At 45.3% G+C, this 16,677-nt stretch overlaps 1 protein-coding gene across 4 annotated transcripts in view; it reads left to right on the top strand.

Annotated features, from left to right (window-relative positions):
• The first annotated feature begins 1,123 nt into the window (after positions 1-1,123).
• Phf20 (PHD finger protein 20) overlaps positions 1,124-16,677 on the top strand; it is a 111,876-nt gene continuing 96,322 nt past the window's right edge. The window contains exon 1 of one of the 4 annotated variants that reach the window (XM_005363050.3): positions 1,124-1,144. The gene's annotated coding sequence lies outside the window, so the exon portion shown is untranslated. Of the gene's footprint in view, positions 1,145-1,273; positions 1,397-9,091; positions 9,113-16,677 lie in introns of those variants that run through there. The other 3 variants (XM_026787060.1, XM_005363049.3, XM_026787058.1) reach the window with 3 other exon arrangements.

Genomic DNA, 16,677 nt, shown 5'->3' with positions numbered 1-16,677 from the left:
AGGTGGGGTCATTCTTGAGCACTCCCTCTCGCATGGTTCTCACCTTTTACAGTGGAATCTGAGAGTCAAATTACTATATTTTGGTTCGTTAGCATCTGAGAAATTTCATTTTACAGACAGATGTAGGGGCTTATATATGGGAAGCTGAGGTAGGAGGATTGCCAAGAGCTCCAAATCATACCTGGTCTCTACTAATGCAGTTTTAAAAAACGTATTGGCTTGTAACATTCTTTGTTCAGTTGCCATGAAAGTCCATGAAACTACTTCCATGAAGTAGGTAATTTAAATTTGTGTTTTTCCAAGGCATGATCATTCACACTTTGGCCCCCAAAACAATCTCTTAACTTCCTTTGGCTTGAAAGCTGTGTTTTTGCGTGGACGATGGGCTTTAATCTCAGTACTCCAGGGGCAGAGAGATGTGGATGACTAAGGCTAACCTTGTCTATGTACTGAATTCCAGACTCGCTGCAGCTACACACTGAGACTGTTTCAAACAAACAGGAAAAGCAGAGCAACAGAAAATGTGGTCAGATGAGCAAAGGCACAGGATACAGAAGGATAGATTAATAGGTTAAGGAGCATAAAGCAGTGATGTGATAAGACTTATAATTTAAGAAGCGCAAGTTTGGTTGCTTCCAGTGTTAAATCAAGTCATGAGCGCCCGGTAAATAGCAATTTTAGCACTGCTTGTTGGCACTTGCTGAGTCCCACTGGGAAAACCTCTCTTTTGTTGTGTCTGCATCTTGGACCTTTGTCCCTAGAGACAAAATACAGTTTTTTTTTTCCTCCCTCAGCAGCCATTGGAATCCTTTTGTAGGGGTGAGAGCAAAGCAAGACAGAGGTGAGAAAGCTCAGTTGAGGACTTGAAAGAAGCAGAGCACGCAGGGCAGACTTGGATGTGTGAGGCTGAGAAGGCCTGGTGACAATCGAGCTTGAAGACTTAGCTCTTCATCTGGAGAAGGGAACAAGCGTTTCGAAAAGCCCTCGCGTGTGAAGGATGGACTGGAAAGATCACGATCTTCGTGGAGAGTGGTGACGGGAGCTTGAGGAAAGTGGGCGATTTCCAGCCGCATTAAGGAGACGAATTAAGACGGCAGATGGGCAGCACCCAGGCCCCGGCTTCTAGTGACCTCAGCGGTCACGGGTGAGTTCGGACTTGGTGTTCCCGCGTCAGGGAGGTGGGCGTGGCCTGCTCGCGCTGTCGTCCGGGTGACCGGGTGGGGCGGGGCCCGGGGCGGGCCTGACGGGCCGCTGCGTCACTTGGTGGTGGCGATGGTGCGTGTGTATAGGGGGCGGGGGATACGCTGGGCGCGTCCCCGGGGTCACGTGGTGCGCAGCGCGCACAGTCCTTCTGTCGGTTGGTCCTGGAGCGGCGCAGCAGGAGCGGGGCTGTGAGGTGAGCTCGTGGCGAGGCGCGGCGACGCGTAGCCAGCTGGCTGGGGCCATGGCGGGGGCAGGCCCCGTGCCGCGCGCGCGCCGTGCGGGCGGGACCGGGGACGGAGGCCCCCGCTACTGCGGGACCCTGGCTCAGTCCCGCTCCCCGTCTGGCCCCCGATTACCTAGCCCCGGAGGGAGGCCCGGGGACCTCTGCTGTGAGCGTGGCGGGCGTGCGAGCGCCGCCCAATCACTGCTGTTGCCCGCGGGAGTGACGGCCACTACGGCCAATCAGCTCGGCCCGAGGGGGCTGGGCTGCGAGGTGCGGGCCCGGGGCGCGGAACGGGGCAGTGGGGGTGGGGAGGGGTGCCGGAGCTGCACCCCCAACTTGACCAGTGAGATTTTGGTGCATCCTACACTGCTGCTTATGCCGTAGAAACGCGTTTTCGTGTAGTGCCTTTCTTATCCTGCTATGGGAAGCACACCCTGTCCTCAAGACCCTGTACGTGGGAACATGGGAGTGTCCCTTTATAGTTTATAAAATCAGGGCGTCGCTCCCCTTCCTTAAGCGCTAGTCCTGGGGTTTTTCTCTCAGTTTCTAACCATCCCTGAGAACGGACTGAAAACATTCTCGCTTTTCTTTGCTCCCCTATTCTGAGGCGACACTCCCATATTCAGACCTAATTAACAGTTCTCCCTTTTCAGTCTACTGATAGGTCTCTCCGAAGTCAGGGAGTAACCAGAGTTTTGGAATACTTTATTATTTCCCACAACTCTGAGGAAAAGAATCTTTCTTTTCAGGCCCCAAAACTGGTATGCTTTCAGAAGTTAGTAAATTTGAGGGCCAGTTCCCCTCCCCCCCCTTACTACAGTCTGAGGTGAGCATCCCTTTCCAGTTCTAGTCCAAATCCTGATGCTATGGCCCATAGTTTTCCTGTTTCACCTATAAGGGGTTTCACTGACTTGTACTTAAGTCTGTCCTTGGGGTTGTGATTTTTCAGGCGTTCTCCAACCTAACTTGTTTCTTGGTGGAGACCGCTTTCTTGTCTGAGAGTGTGTTTACTTTCTGGGCTTCTTCAAGGTTTGAGTTGCACCCCTTTTAGCAGGAAACATCACCCTGGGGGTGCAGCAAATGCTGGACACACCTTTCTCTTGGATCCTCCCACTCCTAGGTGGGGTCATTCTCGCATTTTCCCACCTCGTCCTTTTTTGTTGTTGTTTGGTGTGTGCCAGGACAGGCGACCCACAGGACAACTTGAAGGAGGTTATTTCTCTGCTTCCCCTTCGTGGGTTCTAGGAATCAACCTCAGGTGGTCATTCTTGGCTGCAAGTGTCAAGTGGCCAGCTAGCCAACCATCCTGTTTTGAGACCAGGTCGTGCTGTGCAGCTCCCCTGGAACTTACCGTGCAGTGCCGGCTGCCTTCCAATTCATGGTCCTGCTGCCGTGGCCCGGACTGAGATTGCAGGTCCTCCTTCTGAGCCCCTCTTTTTTCTTTCTTTTAAGCTTTTCTGCCATTCAAGATAGTTTCACTCTTGCGTTTCCTTCCCTCTTTAGAACCGCATTCCTCTTCATGTGCCCTCCCAAGCTCTTCAGTGTGTCTCTTTGGTCTTCCTTCCTCTGTTGAATGCATAGCTGCACAACGCTTTTTGTGCCCTCCCCCGGGGCAGTTCTTTTAGTCACCCCTCCCAGTCTTTTCTTCCCTGACAGGATCCCCTTCCAGGCTGGTGGTTTTCATTGTTGTTGTGAGGCCCTGTCTCACGAAGTCCAGGTTATCCCGGAATTTACTGAGTAGTCCAGGTTATCCCGGAATTTACTGAATAGTCCAAGTTATCACTTACTGAGTAGTAGTCCAGTTTGACTTTGAACCCATGGGATCCCCTGCCTCAGCCTCACAAGTGTTGGGATTCTGCAAGAATGCCTGGCTTGCATGACTTTTTTTTCTTTTTTTATGTCGTTTATCTTTCTGCAAATAGAAATTCCCTTTTGGTTCACTGCCTATCCAGGCATTTTTCTGGCTTCTGGTTCCTGTTGGACACTGTTTTGCTTATCCGGTGATGATAATGATTCTCCTTTCTCTTCTCTTTGTTGGAGGAAGAGACTTCCTGACCTGTTGCTGTAGTCAAATTATAAAGGAATCCCCTTGTAATTTTTTTGGTTATTTGTAGGACTTTTTAATCTTCTGATGATTTACTTCCTGTAAGTTTCTGGTGAAGTTCTCAATAGTTTTTGTGGGTCTGACCCCTGCTATCGAGGCAGGAGGATTGTTGCAAATTTGAGGGCTGCCTGGGCCATTTGAAGAGTTCCAGGCCAGCTAGGGATACATAGCAAGACCCTGTATCAAGCAAACAGATCTGATTAGGTAGGTTCTATCCCCCCCCCCACTCCTCATCCCCCCTCCGCCCCAAGAGAGTTTCTCTGTGTAGCTCTGGCTGTCCTGGAACTCCCTCTGTAGACCAGACTGACTCATACAGAGATCGCTTGCCTGACTGGGATTAAAGGCATGCACCACCACTGCCCAGTCTTTTGTTTCTCTCTCTCTCTGCCTCTTTCTTTCTCTGTCTCTTTCTTTCTCTGTCTCTCTCTTTCTCTCTCCTTCCTTCCTTTCTTCCTTCCTTCCTTCCTTCCTTCCTTCCTTCCTTCCTTCCTTCCTTTCTTTCTTCTTTTTGAGACAGGGTTTCTCTGTAGCTTTGGAGCTTGCCCTGGAAGTCGCTTTGTAGACCAGGCTGGCCTCGAACTCATAGAGATCCTCCTGTCTTTGTGTTTTTGCCTCTCAAGTTCTGGGGCTAAAGGTGTGTGCCACCACCACCCAGTTCCTCTTTTTTTTTTTTGATTTTCGAGACAGGGTTTCTCTGTAGCTTTTTGGTTCCTGTCCTGGAACTAGCTCTTCTAGACCAGGCTTGCCTCGAACTCACAGAGATCCACCTGCCTCTGCCTTCCGAGTGCTGGGAGTAAAGTCCTCTTTTTTTTTTTTCAAACCTCCCTGTTCTGGGTGAAGGCTTTAAGAGATTTTCTAGTAATGTATACCTTGTAGCTCATAAACTACCTTCCATTAGCTCTGTATCAAGAAAAGAAGTCATATGGGCTGACGGATATAGCTCAGTGGTGGGATATTTGCCTACTGTGTGTGGAGGGCCTGGATTTGATTCTCTGCTTGAAAAATGGTGTGTAGCAGCCTGATGTGATGATGCCACTTTTAATCCCAGCACTTGGAGGCAGAGACAGGCAGATCTCTGTGAGTTTGAGGCCACCCTAGTCTACAAGCGAGTTCCAGGGCAGCCAGAGCTATATAGAGACTCTGCCTCAAAAATAAATAAATAAATGAATGAATGAATGAATGAATAGAAAGAAAAGAAAAACTGTGTGTATTTCTCTTTCATTCTTCTTGATATCTGAATATCTGCCTGTCTTTTCTCTAAATCCTCACTTTAAAAATCTACAAATATCTGGGACATCTTGTCTCGATAGGTCCTCATCCCTGATATTTCTCTTTTCCCCTCCAGATTTTTGCTTTTCATCCTTGAACTCTGATTCATTTCTCCACAGCTGGCGTTTTACATGCTTAGGGGATAATGACTCCTCTGACCTTTCTTCCTTTTGGGAAGTACTTGACAGTGCAGCTGCTGGAGGCGAGGCTGGGGGAGGGCGGGCTTTGGGGTTTGAGAAGCTATATCGTAGGACAGGGCAGGAATACAGCATTTCAAGACCCATGTCCTGACTCTCATTTGGAAACTGGACATTTGCCAGGCACCTGCTTCCTAGGGATGCTGGGGGATTTAATGGTACCCCTGGGAACCTGTAGGAATTAATGGAGCTTGTGGGGAAGTGCCCTGAACTCGGTGTGAGAACTTGAATAAAATTGACCATTATTGTATTTTGGAACAGCTAAGCTGCTTCAAATTTTTTGTTCATTAAAACCCTAGAACTAAGTTGTGTTATTTCAGGAAGAGAAATAAATCCTGTGTTCAGTGTATTTCTTTCTTTTTTTAAATATTTATTTATTTATTTATTTATTTATTTATTTATTTATTTATTTATTTATTATGTATACAATATTCTGTCTGTATGCCTGAAGGCCAAAGAGGGCACCAGACCTCTTTACAAATGGTTGTGAGCCACCATGTGGTTGCTGGGAATTGAACTCAGGACCTTTGGAAGAGCAGGCAATGCTCTTAACCACTGAGTCATCTCTCCAGCCCTCAGTATATTTCTTTAAAAAAAAATTGGAGGTCTTTCTGAGTAGCTCCTAATAAAATATGATTGCTTACGTGAACAGGTAGTTTGTCTCTTTATTTGGCTGTTAATGCTCTCTGTTTGATGCTTTAAGTACACCCTTGAAGGGTCTTACATTCCTGCTTCTCATCTTGAATGTGAAAAGAATGACTGACCTGTCTTGTTAAAATGCTGCTTGGAGGGGCTGGAGAGATGGCTCAGAGGTTAAGAGCATTGCCTGCTCTTCCAAAGGTCCTGAGTTCAATTCCCAGCAACCACATGGTGGCTCACAACCATTTGTAATGGGGTCTGGTGCCCTCTTCTGGCCTTCGAGCATACACACAGACAGAATATTGTATACATAATAAATAAATAAATAAAATGCTGCTTGGATTTAGTAGGTGGGGTGGGGTCTGAATATATGCCATTCTAGTTTTTGGGTGGTGTTAAGATTAGGGAAGAACACTTGAGTAGCCAGATCCACATTCAGCTGGAGTGCTCAGTGAAAACAGAAATCTGATTGTTAACCAAATGGTATTGTTTTCCCTTTTCCCTTTTTCTAGACAGATTTATACCAGTGTGTCCAATTTCTTCCTTCCTTCCTTCTTCCTTTCTTTTTTTCTTTCTTTCTTTCTTTCTTTCTTTCTTTCTTTCTTTCTTTCTTTCTTTCTTTCAAGACAGGGTTTCTCTGTAGCCTTGACTTTTCCTGGAAAGCTCTGTAGTTCATGCTGGGCTTGAACTCACAGAGACCACCTGCCTCTGCTTCTGGAGTGCTGGGATTAAGGGAGTGTGTACCACCATAATTTGGTTTGCTCAATTTCTTTTTTCCCCTCCCCTTTTTTCAGTTAAAAAAAAGGTTATTTTGTTTTATGTATTTGCCTGCATGTTTATATCTGTACCACATGCATGCCTAGTGCCCACAGAGGTCAAAGAGGGAATTAGATCCCCTGGAATTGAAGTTACAGTCAGTTGTGAGTTGCTGTGTGACTGTCAGGAATTGAACTGGGTTCCTCTGAAAGAGCAGCCAGCACTCTTAATCCGTGAGTCATCTCTCTAGCCTCCAACCCTTCCTCCCACTTTTTGAGATAGTCTTGCTGTGTGTAGCCCAAGGCTGTCTTACCTCAAAGTCTGGTACTGTAGATAGTTGCACTGTAGTTCCCTGTTCCTGGCCAACCTTTAGCTTTTTAAACTGTCTACAAAATTACAGGTTTCTCTGTATATTGCCAGATTTAAGTGTGTAAATATATATTGTTTAAAGGTTTGTACATTCAAGACAAGTGCTCTTCTACTGAGCTCTCGTACCCCAAGTCTGATGGATAATTTTCGACATGGAATCATTCTAGTAAGTACTGCATAGCCAGTTTGTTCCTGATTCCTTTCTTGTTACTGTGAGAAGGGAGTCAGGGTTCTCCACATCAAGCCACTGGAGTCTCTTTGATTTTTCTGGTTCTTCAAATGGACCTGAGAAAGGCCAGGCTGAAACTAGGTGCTTGGCCCTGAATGGAAGCTGCTGGTTTATCTGTAAATGCTCCAGAAGGCAGTCCTGGCGATCTGGTGACATTCTTGGATGAGCTCTTAGTTTGTGACACTCTCTACTTGTGTTTTGGGGATGTTTCTTTGCTTTAGATGTTTAAGTTAGGTTCTCTTAAGTAGCCTAGACTGACTTTGAACTCCTGGTCCTTCTGCCTCTCTGTACCTCCCAGGTGCTGGAATTCTAGGCATCTGCTGCTTATGCCCAGCATGTTTTTTTTCTATTCTGAATCTCTTGATTCATTCGTACCTGTTAGCCTTCATGGCCCTTTTCCAGCCTGATCCTATTGCAGGCCCTAATCAGGACAAACCTGAACGACGAGACCGTTTTATGTCCCTGATCTCCCTGTAAGCCCTCCATTCCTCACACGAATGTCAGATTATCTTCAGTGACAGATTTGATCTGGATCTGGCACTGGTCCCAGCTCTTACACTCACATGTGACTTCAGGCCAATCACTTTGTGCTTTTGGGTCCAGGCCTCATTCTCTCCAGCTGGACGCTGGGCAGTTGCTGATCTGTAGGGACCTTGTTTAGAAGCCTAGTTGCCTGCAGGAGCGCCTAGTAGCAGGTCTGATTTCCTTCATGTGCTCCTGTGGGCAGACTGCCAATGCTTTCCTTGTCCCAAGTCACTTTTGCTGGTGCTGTCTCCTTTCTAGCCAAACAGCCAGCTTGTCTTCATGCCCAGTGTCAACATTCTTCTACCTCTGTGTACTCTTGTCAGTTGTGGGATATATTTCATTCAGAACTACCTGACATTCTCAAAGAAGTCTGACTTGTGTTCTCCATTCAATGTTAGCTGCCTGTCTGCATCACCAAGAGGCAGGCTGTTTGTTTTTCAGGCTGTAGTTTGTATTTATCCACATTTACTTGTAAATGCTTTTAAATAATGCTTATTTTAAGCACGTGCACATGTGCACACACATGTATGAAGTATGTGTATGTATGTGTGCATTTTTGGAATCAAGGTGGTATCTTTAATCACTTAGCACCTTTATTGTTCATTTATTATTTTGAGACAAGGTTTTACTATATAGACCAGGCTGGCCTCCAACTCAGAGATTTGCCTCATCTTGCCTGGTACCCACCCCTCCCCTTTTTAAACTTTTTTTTTTGAGACAGGGTCTTACCACATAGATCTGGCTATCCTGGAACTCACAGAGATCTACCTACCTCTGCCTCCTGAGAGGTGGGATTAAAAATAAATTTATTTACTTAATTTTTTTCTTTTCCTCACCTCATTTGTTATTTTTCCATCTTAATTAAAAATATTTTTTGTGTTTTGCTTTCATGTATGTCTGTGTACTTTGTATATGTCCTCTGAGGCCAAAAGAAGGTGAGGACTCTCCTGGAACTAGAGTTACAGACAGTTGTGAGCTTCCGTTTGGGTGCTGGGGATTGAACCTGGGTCCTCTGGAAGAGCAGCCAGTTCTGTTAACCAATGAGCCATAGGTCCAGCCCTTATTATTATTATTATTTTTTGAGATGATATCTCCCTGCATAAGTCAGGTTGGCCTTGAATTTGAGAGAATCTACCTATCTTTGCCTCTTCAGTGCTGGGATTATGGGTGTGTATCATCCTGCCTGGCTCCCTCTCCAGTCCCCCTGCCCCCACCTTTTCCCCTTTTAATTAGCAGGGCAAGTAGCATGAAATTTTAAGGGTGAAAGGGCAATTAGCAACCATATGGAGTGGATTGTATTATGTTTAGAATTCCAGCACTTGGGAGGTGGAACCCAGGGGAATCAAAAATTCAAAGGCCGTTTCTTTTTTTTATAAAATATTTATTTATTTGTTATGTATACAATATTCTGTCTGTGTGTATGTCTGCAGGCCAGAAGAGGGCACCAGACCTCATTACAGATAGTTGTGAGCCACCATGTGGTTGCCGGGAATTGAACTCAGGACCTTTGGAAGAGCAGGCAATGCTCTTTAACCACTGAGCCATCTCTCCAGCCCCCTCAAAGGCCGTTTCTTGGCTGCATAGTGAGGTCTGCCTAGGTAGGTTATGGGAGACTGTCCCACACAACAACACAAAAAATGGTTTGCTTTGCTTTAAGACTTGGAGGGACTGGGTGGTAGTGCATGCCTTTAATTCCAGCAATCAGGAGATTGAGGCAAGTGGATATCTAAATTCAGGCCAGTCTGGTCTACAAAGTGAGTTCCAGGACAGCCAGGCTAGACAGTAAAACCCTGTCTCGAAAAAACAAAACAAATAAAAAGTTCAAAAGTGTATTGTAGTGCTTTTAGCTCCCCTGTTCAAAAACCAGTTACCTGATAATTTCTTCCTAGATTTTTTTTTTGTTTGTTTGTTTTTTGTTTTTTCGAGACAGGGTTTCTCTGTGGCTTTGGAGCCTGTCCTGGCACTAGCTCTGTAAGACCAGGCTGGTCTCGAACTCACAGAGATCCGCCTGCCTCTGCCTCCCAAGTGCTGGGATTAAAGGCGTGCGCCACCATCGCCCGGCTCTTCCTAGATTTTATTTATTCATTTGTTTGTTTATTTTTAAGGCAGGGTCTCAACTTTTAGCTTTGGCTGGCCTGGACCAAGCTGTCCTCTAAGGCATAGAGATCTACCAGCCCCTGCCTCTTAAGTGCAGGGACTAATGAATCACCATTTTCCTGAATTTTAAAGGTGCTTAATATTGTGCTTCTGAATTATGAAAACATACTAAGTACAGACACAACAAATTATTCCAGAGGGCCTGGAGAGATGGCTCAGTGCTTAAGAACACTGGTTGCTCTTCTAGAAGTCCTGAGTTCAATTCCCAGCAACCATATGGTGACTCACAACCATCTAATATAGGATCTGATGCCCTCTTCTGTCATGTAGACTTCTTGCAAACAGAACATTCATATACATAAAATACATAAATAAATAAATCTTAGAAAAAATGTTAAATAAACTCTATCCCAGAGCTGACACATTTACCTGAAATCCCATTGCTCCAAAGGGTGAGGCGGGGAGCTTGAGATGCAATGTTTAACCTCTTGACATTGCAATATGACTGACATAGTCATCTGCAAATGCATTGGGCCATATTCATAGCTATCCTGGGTTGCATCTGCCCTGTAGATATAAGTTTATGTGCCTGATAGAGTTTGAGGCTAGCCTGGTCTATATATCAAGACTTTGCCTCTAAAAGAAGACAAACAGGGACTGGAAAGATTGTTCAGTAAGTAAGAGTGCTTGCTGATGACGTGCTTTTGATTCCTGGAATCCATGTAAAAGTGAAGGAGAGCAGCAGCTACAGAAATTTATTCCTGCAGTCACAGATATCATATACACATGTACATAATAATAAAAATCCTTTCAGAAATTAGAGGAGCTGTGGGTGGAGCTTGGTGGTGTATGCCTTTGATTCCAGCACTCTGGTGGCAAAGTTAAGAGTGAAGCTTACTGTTCCAGGTATCTGTTCTACATAGGGAGTTCCAGGCCAGCCAGGGCTCCGTAGTGAGACCCTGTTTCAAAAAGAGACAGAATAACATGTCTCAGGTGGGTGGTTAATGTAGCTTGATGATAGATTAGTTACTTGGGATATGGGGGTTCCTGGATGGATCCCCAGTAACATAAACAAAACTACTAGATTTCCAATGAGTTCCTTGAGAATGTCTTGATAACCATTACTTATGGGGTCTGGAAATCAGTACTTGAAGGTGCATTTTTTTTGTTTTTTTGTTTTTCAAGACAGGGTTTCTCTGTAGCTTTGGAGCCTGTCCTGTAACTAGCTCTTGTAGATCAGGCTGGCCTCGAACTCACAAAGATCTGCCTGCCTCTGCCTCCTGAGTGCTGGGATTAAAGGCGTACGCCACTACTGCCTGGCTTTCAAGGTGCATTTGATCTACTGATTTAGTGCCCTTGCTTCTTAGGGAGGCGTATGGGGAAGATATCTGTAATCTGTATATATAATAATTGATGGTCCTGGGGCTGGACCCAGGATGCTCTCATTCTTGATAAGTGTTCTATCACGTAAAAAGTTTTTTTAAATTAGAAAATAATTTTATTTATGTGTTAATTATTTATTTGTTTTTCTGAGATAAGGGATCACTATATAGCTCTTCCTATACTGGAATGTACTATATAGACTGGCCTTAAATTTATAGAGATTCTCCTGTCTGTCTCTGTCTTTTTTTTTTTAATGAACAGTTTTTTTAAAATATTTATTTATTTACTCATTATGTATACAGTGTTCTGTCTGCCTGTATTCCTACAGGCCAGAAGAGGGCACTAGACCTCATTTCAGATGGTTGTGAGCCACCATGTGGTTGCCGGGAATTGAACTCAGGACCTTTGGAAGAGCAGGCAATGCTCTTAACTGCTGAGCCATCTCTCCAGCCCCTGTCTCTGTCTTCAAGTGTAGGGATTAGTGTGGTGTGTGCCAACATGTTCAGAGCCCCACCTCCTTAAATCAAAAAAAAAAAAACAAAAACTTTTTTTTTGTTTTGGTTATTTTTTGAGACAGGGTTTCTCTGTGCAGCTTTGGAGCCTGTCCTGGAACTAGCTCCTGTAGACCAGGCTGGTATTGAACTCACAAAAATCCGCCTGCCTCTGCGAGTGCTGGATTAAAGGCGTGCACCACTGTCTGGATTGGTTTTTATTTTTTATATGTGGGTGTTTTGCCTGCATCTATATATATGTGTGTCATGTATACGCAATACTCGTGGAGGCCAAAAGAGGGTGTTAAATCCCCTGGAACTGGAGTTACAGACGGCTGTGAGTTGTCATGTTGGTGTTGGGAGTTGAACAGGGGTCCTCTGGAAGAACATCGGGAAGAATACTGGCTGCTAGCACTCTCCAGCTCCTAGTCTTAGCCTTTTTTTTGTTTGAGATGGGTTTTGTTGTGTAACTCTGGCTGTGTAGTCCTGCTTCAGCCTTCAGAGTACTGGGATTACATGTGTGTGTGTGTCTTATTTAGCTAGCCACTCAAGTTTGATAGGTTGCAAGCTTAGAGAAAGGAGGGGTGCTGCCTTTGGGTTGCTTTTTCAGGGACTGCCCCTATTTTGTCTGTTCTTGACTAATAGGGAGGTAACCTCATCAAAATCAAAACCTTTACTTGGAATAACGTTAATAGCTTTGTTGGATCTTTGCCTGGGTCTCTCCAGTTGGACCTTGGTTATTTGGCCAAATGGAACTACTGAGCTTTCAGAGGTCTTGGAAAATGTAAGAGTCTGGTGTTAGTCACCAAGCGTAAATAGGAGGGTGTGGGAAAGGGAGGTGGTGCTTGAGTCAATGGTCTTTGGGAAAGGACTCAGAGGTTCTGTTGGGGGAAGACTTTAAACTGAGGCCTCTGTTCCTTGAGGGAACATAATCCTAGGAATTCAGGCCAACTTCTAGGTATCCGTGGGGGGTGCATTTGAATGTCTTCTCTAGGAGAAGAATGTGATTTTGGAGTTCTCTTTCCTACGTGAAAAAGGTCTATTCTTTAATTCTACTACACCTTTAATAGTAGCACTCAGGAGGCAGGCTCTGAATTGAGGTCAGTCTGGTCTCCCTCCATAGGGAGTCCAGGCCAGCCAGGGCTGCATAGTGAGACCCTGTCTTAAAAAGACAGTGTCGTGGTGTGTGTGTCTACAGTTGGGTAGACTAAGTTACCTTTCTTGCTTCTGTAGGTACACAGATAATTGAAATACCTAGGTATAGTGATATTTCATTGGTATTTTAATAAATAAAGCTTGCCTGAAGTTCAGAGAGTAAAACAGCCACACTGATCAGCCTTACAGATCGGACAGTGGTGACACACACCTTTAATCCCAGTAGCCGCACTAGTTTACCATAGAAACCAGGCAGTATTGGTGCATGCCTTTAATCCCAGCCTTAGAGAGGAATATAAAATGGGAGGAGAAGCCGGGTGGTGGTGTCTCATGCCTTTAATCCCAGCTCTCAGGAGGCAGAGGCAGGTGGGTCTCTGAGTTTGAGGTCATCCTGATCTACAGAGCTAGGACCAGGACAGGCAGAGCTGTTACACAGAGAAACCGTATCCTGAAAAATCAAAAGAGAGAACTAGTTGTCTATTAAATAATGTGTTTTAACATTCTATAAGCAACGAAAGGGCTGCTTATTGGAAAAACAGTTTAGCTGTGTTTTCCTATAACTTTCAGAAGAACACAAATGTAGCCAGGTTATGGTGACTCATGCCTATAAACCTAATATTTAGAAGGCTAAGGCAAGAGGATTGCTTCAGGAGCTAACCTGGGCTACAGAGTAAAACTTTATTGCAATAAAAGGAAATATGGGGAGAAAAGAAAAAGAATGTACAAAAAAACTCACTATAAGTGTGGTGCTCATGCCTGTAATTCCATTATTTGAGAGGCTAGATAGAGGCAGGTAGATTTCTGTGAGTTCAAAACCAGCCTGGTCAATGTAGCAAGATCCAGGTGAGTCAGGGCCACAAAGTGATCCGTCTTTGCAGGGGGGGGGGGGCTTCCCCCAAATCCCAAAACCAGGTCTCACTCTAGACCTCTAGTCTGCAGTCTCTAGACAGTGGAGTGGCTTGCAGGCTGAAGTCCCTAGAGCCTAAGAAAAACAGTTCAAAAGGTAGCAGACCTCAGGGACAAAATAATGGCCTCCTTTCAGGTGCTGTATTCCTTAGGTTTTGCCATCCTCCCTGTGTCCCCAAAGGGTATTAATAATTAATGGTTCATATGTTTTGTTTCTATGCAGAACTTTTTTTTTGCTCTTTTTTTTTTTTGCTTTTCAGAGTTTTAGCACAATGAAGTCCTTTAATCTTGACCTTGTTCCACTTTCTTTCTGAGGAAGCTGAGGTCACCTCATAACAAGTGTATTTCACATAACATCCCTGCTTGTTAGATGCTAGGGTGCCCGTTAAGAGTTCCTTACCTGCCAGCTGGTGGTGGCGCACGCCTTTAATCCCAGCCCTCAGGAGGCAGAGGTAGGCGGATCTCTGTGAGTTCGAGGCCAGCCTGGTCTACAGAGCGAGTGCCAGGTCAGGCTCCAAAGCTACAGAGAAACCCTGTCTCAAAAAACAGAGCAAAGCAAAACAAACAAGAGTTCCTTACCTTCTGGAAGAGTTCAGCTGAAACCAGTATTGAGTTGTGATTGAGCAGGTCAGATGTCACGGGAGGGTATAGAACTGATACCTTGTTGAGAGGTACTGATACTGATGACTGTGCCCAAGTCTAATGAACCAGGGGGGCTTTTCTGCAAAGGTTCTAGAGGTTGGAACTACAAGCAGTCTGGATTAGTAGGGCTAAGAGCTGCAAGATCAATAGTCTTTTTTTTTTTTGGTTTTTCGAGACAGAGTTTCTCTGTGGTTTTGGAGCCTGTCCTGGAACTAGCTCTGTAGACCAGGCTGGTCTCGAACTCACAGAGATCCGCCTGCCTCTGCCTCCCGAGTGCTGGGATTAAAGGCGTGGGCCACCACCGCCCGGCTCTGGAACTAGCTCTTGTAGACCAGGCTGGTCTCAAACTCACAGAGATCCGCCTGCCGCTGCCTCCCAAGTGCTGGGATTAAAGGTGTGCGTCACCACCGCCCGGCCAAGATCAATAGTCTTGACAGCTTATTGTGAGTCAGGCTTTTGTAAACCTGTGTGAAGGTATACACTAGGTTTCTATACTCCATATTTTAGGGGAGGAGCCTGAGGCTTAGGGACAAAATAGCTTGCTCAGCATTATGTGATCCCAACCTGGGCCACCCTACTGCAGAGTCCTGGCTCATAACTGATTAGATAGACTTTCCTCCTTCCCTGCTTTCCAGCTCCCATCTTTGGAGACCCATTTGGTTTGGCATGTAGTTGTTATCTGGAGTCAGACTAAGTTCAGTTCTTGGTTCTCATACAGCCCAGCCTGGCTTCAAGAGACTAGACTGTCCCTCTGTACTCAGAACTGGCCTCAGACTGAATCTCCTGCCTCCACCTCCCAAGTTATCAAGCCCTCCCTGCTTGTGTGTATGTGGGATGTATATACATGTTTGTGTTCATGTATAATCACAGCCGTCAGGAGGTAGAGGCAGCAGGAGGGTCCGGGTTCAAGGACATCCTCAGCTACATGAGATTCCATCTAAGAAATAATAAAAAAAATTACAAAACTGGGGGTCCTTAATTGGGTACCCCTTGGTAATGAAGAAACCTTGAAGTAGGGCCTACAGAATGGTGACCAGAAAATGGAATAGTGCTGGATGTTTAATCTTGGCCACTTGAAAAGCTGAGGCAGGAGTTTGGCTACAGAATAAGACCTTGTTGCAAAAAAGAAAGAAAAACACAAGAAAGGAAAGATGGGAGAAAGGAGTTCAGGGCACTGCCTGTGTCAGGCTGGAGGCCTTCCTGCACAGTGATGGGGAAGGAGGAGGCGGGACTGTGAGGGTAAGATGTTCCCTTAGTGAGGCTGAGTAATAGGCTAGAGGTCATAGAGAAAAAGTATTCCAGGGAAAAGCCTGGACACCTGCTTCTCCCACTGATTCTGGAAAGTTCTACTGATTCAACCAGTTCATTCTCAGTAATGTGGCATGAGTAAACTCAACCCATTTAATTATAAAAGAAAAGCTTGGGTTCTCAGAATGCATTTTTTGTTGATTTCCAATCAGTGTTTCACTGTGTACTTCAGGTTACCTGAAAGTTGGGGCAACCTTCTTGTGTCAGGTGTACCTTATTTTATTTATTATTATATGTGTAGGATGCATGGGTGGGTTGGGGTGGGCTGTGTGCTATGGCACCCGTATGGAGATCAGAGGACAACTTTTTTCTTTTTTTTTTGATTTTTTGAGACAGGGTTTCTCTGTAGCTTTGGAGCCTGTCCTGGAACTCCCTTTGTAGACCAGGCTGGCCTCGAACTCACAGAGATCCACCTGCCTCAGCCTCCCGAGTGCTGGGATTAAAGGCGTGCGCCACCATCGCCCGGCCTAGAAAGCATTTTTAAAACCTCTGTTATTGGCCTGGTGTTGGTTGCACATGCATTTAATCCCAGCACTCGAGAGGCAGGCAGATCTAGATCACTGTGAGTTCAAGGCTAGCTTGGTTTACAGAGTGAGTTCCAGGAGAGGTTCCAAAACTACAGAGAAACTCTGTCTCAAAAACAAAATACTCCTCCCCCAAGTAAAACCCTCTTTTTTTTCTAAGGCTGGAGAGATGGCTCAGTGGTGAAGAGCATTTACTACTGTTGCAGAAGACTTGGGGTCAGTTTTCAGAACCCATGTCTGAAGACTTGAAACCTCTGTAACTCTAGGTCCATATGTGTGTGTTGACTCTGTGGGCAGTGTATACAGGTGGTACATATGTACATACAGGCAAAATACTCATACATGTAAAGAAAAATCTTATATAAAACCCCACAATCCTCTTGGGAACTGGAGAGGTGATTGAGTGGTTAAGAACCCTTGTTTGGGTTCAACTAGCACCCACACAGCAGTTAACAACTCTCTGAAATTCTAGTTCTAGGGGATCCAACATACCTTTTAACTTCCACAGGCACCAGGCATGTTTGTGATACACAAACATACATATAAGAAAGATACTTACATAAAAGAAAGTCTTTTAAAACATACACATACAGCCGGGCGATGGTGGCGCACGCCTTTAATCCCAGCACTCGGGAGGCAGAGGCAGGCGGATCTCTG

This window comes from Microtus ochrogaster, linkage group LG8, assembly GCF_000317375.1.
Source record: "Microtus ochrogaster isolate Prairie Vole_2 linkage group LG8, MicOch1.0, whole genome shotgun sequence".
NCBI classification, from domain to species: Eukaryota; Metazoa; Chordata; class Mammalia; order Rodentia; family Cricetidae; genus Microtus; species Microtus ochrogaster.
Note: the sequence above shows the minus strand (reverse complement) of the source record. Positions and strands in the feature narration are given on the sequence as shown.